Source organism: Magnolia sinica, chromosome 7 (genome assembly GCF_029962835.1).
Source record: "Magnolia sinica isolate HGM2019 chromosome 7, MsV1, whole genome shotgun sequence".
In the NCBI taxonomy this organism is placed as follows: domain Eukaryota; kingdom Viridiplantae; phylum Streptophyta; class Magnoliopsida; order Magnoliales; family Magnoliaceae; genus Magnolia; species Magnolia sinica.
Window position 1 is genome coordinate 59,722,313 of NC_080579.1, and position 3,108 is coordinate 59,725,420.

Here is a 3,108-nt window from a genome sequence, read left to right on the forward strand (position 1 = left end):
CAAGTAGAAAAAATTCAAAGAAATTCTCCGTAGGTGATGTAGTCTCAACATATTCTGAAGTTTCAAGCTTCGGTTCAACTTTTAGCTCCTCCTTCCTTAATGGTAAACATTCAAGATCTATGAAAGGAGGGGCTTCAGAATAAGGGTTCTCTCAGTCAGTAACAACCACTGAGGTATTGTTTTGTAAGCCATCTATTATTTCTTTTATCATAAGACCATTTAAATTTACAAAGTGTGCCAAGCAATCTTCAAAAGATTTAGTCGAAAGGAGGTCATTCACCACATTGAGATCTGTGATGATATGCCCAATAACTCCTTTATCTTTTTCGAGAGTGGAAATGAGCATACTATATTGTTTTTTTTCTCAAGCTGGGATGAAGTCACCACCGGGTAGTCTCTTCTTGACCTAAGTAAACCTATTCAAGATCAATGGGCAAAGATTTTAGGTCAATCTTAGTGTCTTGAAGCTAGACAATAGAGGCATTACATCGGTTTGGGGAAAATCTTCAAATTGTGGCTGTCACCAGTTAACTTCAATTACCAGTACAGTTTCAAGCATGACATCCATCTCCCTAATCGTGTCATCATACAAATCAGGGGAGTGGGTCAAACACGTCTCAAGAGGGTCAGAGTATAGAGTTAGGAGTGCTCTATCTTCCACGAACGAGTTAAAAATGTTAATGTGATGGGCCTTGTCATCATCCTCTGCCTATTCGTTCATATTGAAAAAATATTGAGCTCTAATGTCATATTTCTGAAAGATAAATTCAAGACTCCATTCCTAGAATTAATGATTAGATTTGATGTAGCAAGGAATGAGCAACCAAGAATGATGAGAATTTGAGTGCTCATGTCCACGATGGGTTGAGTATCCAGGAAGATAAAATCTACTGGATAATAGAAATTTTCAACATGGACCAACACATCCTCAATGATCCCTCTCAGTACCCGAACTGATCGATCGGTAAGTTGTAATGTGGTCCTGGTGGATTTTAATTCACCTAGGTCCAGTTGTTCATAAACCGAGTAAGGAATTAGATTAACACTCACCCCCAAGTCAAGAAGTGCGTGCTCGATTTGATAGTTCCCAATACATAAGTGATGGTTGGACTACCGAGGTCTTTGTACATTTGTGGCACGTCTTCCTTGAGGATGACACTCACTTTTTTCTATCAGAAAATTTTTTTGTTGAATAGTCTACCTTTTCTTAGTAGTGTATAGATCTTTCAAAATTTCAGCATATGAAGGGATTTGTTTAACGACATCCAGTAGATGGATGTTGACCTTCACTTGCTTAAGCACCTCTAGAATATCCTGAAAGTTTGATAGAGGTTTTCGTACAATCAACCATTGAGGGAATGGAGTAATCAACTTGCCTTGAGGTTCCAGTTCTAATCCATGTGGAGCAATTCTAGGTTTATCATTCGTGTCTTCTTTCAAGTCCTTAGACTTTTCAGTCTATACCGAAATAGATTTGTCAATTGTTTTACCACTCCTAAGAGTGGTCATAGACTTAGATTGTTCCACATATTGATTTAGAGAGCCTAGTTCACTAATTTCATATTGTGGTTTAGGATTGGGGAGAGGTTGGGCCGGAAAGATCTCTTTCTCCCCAATTGAAAATTTTGTCTCACACCCTTGTATAGCCTTTGAAAGGTCTTGAATGACCTGCATTATACTCTGGTTCAAAAGCTCTTGATTTGGAAGTGTTTTAAGACTAGATCCTATTGAAGGTTCCCTTGATTCAGGAATTGGTTAGGGAATCCTTGAGGAGTAGTAGTTTGACCATTCCTACAGTTGGAGTTGTATGTATTTGAGGTGGGTCCACTGAAAGGTCTTTGGTAGTTGTTCACAGCATTTGACTACGAATTCAAAATTTCTTGAAAAGCGGGTATTGTTGAACAATTTTTAGTTGTATGTATGTTGCAAGCATAAATACCGCAAACTTCTTTCTTAGCCTTATCCTTCTATCGTTCCATCGCCTCGACTCTTCTTGTGAAATTGGCTACCCATGTAATCAAGTCATCTTCTTCTTTTATAGTATACATTACTCCCCTTTCCTTTGATTGAGTAGGCTTAGAAGTTGTGGGTTTCAGAGAGATCTCCCACGATTGTTCGTTTTCAGCAAGTCTATCTAAATAATCCCACACATCGTTGACATTTTTGTTCATGAATTCCCCATTACATATTGTCCGACTAATTGGCACATAAAAGATGTCAGTTCATCGTAAAAGAAATTTATGTTGCACCATGTTTCAAAACCATGTTGTGGGCATGAATTGATAAGATCCTTGAACCGCTCCTAACATTGGAAGAATGTTTCATCTTCCTTTTGGGAGAAGTTCATGATTGACTTTCTGAGGGTGTTTGTTTTATGATATAGGAATTTTTTTAGTGAACTCCCTTGTCATGTGTAATGACCCTGGAAATTTTGTGCTAATCTTTCCTTAAGTAGTTGTTTTTGGGGTAATTAGTGCTATACTTGATTGCTTGTGAAATTTGCATCAATCACTTTAAATTGTATCTGCATGACTCAAAACCTGTAGATTAGTTAGCGCTATGTTACTCTAAAATCTGGGATTCATCGCTAAATCCAGCTGTTCTAGGAAAATTTTGGAAGATCTGGATCGGACCTGGACCGCGCGTCGAAAGTCCGATAGCGATGATCTTAAGCTATTGCGGTCACCATGTTGGGCTTGACCATCACCTCGGAAATCAAGTCTATGTGATGTTCTGGGTCGATTTGATTGAGTTTGGAGTAAAGAGTGTGAGAACGGTTGGAAATTTATTAAGCTTTTATCAAATTTGAGTCGTGTCGCTTGTGCGATGATTTTAAGCAATCTGACCAGTGGATTCTGACTCAATTTTATCCTCTGATCAGGGAAGGTGGCCCAGGCACGTCCTTGTGCTTGTGGACCTGATCGAGATTCTGTGACCGTTGAATTGAGTGGGTCCGCCATGGCTGATCTGAAGATCCGGTCGGTACGAAAACTCAGCTTGACCTAGATCCATGGTCAGTGAGCTTAAGTCCGACCTTTCGTGGTTATAGGCCCACCGGAAGTGTTTCGTTGGATCGTGAGAGGCCGATTTTGGTTATACCCTAAGTAT

General features: G+C 39.3%; 1 non-coding gene across 1 annotated transcript; it reads left to right on the forward strand.

Moving 5' to 3' along the window:
- Positions 1 to 2,258: 2,258 nt before the first annotated feature.
- LOC131252466 (small nucleolar RNA R71) lies at positions 2,259 to 2,365 on the forward strand. Its single transcript, XR_009174485.1, has one exon. It is a non-coding gene; the product is annotated as a small nucleolar RNA R71 (small nucleolar RNA).
- The last annotated feature ends 743 nt before the right edge of the window (positions 2,366 to 3,108 follow it).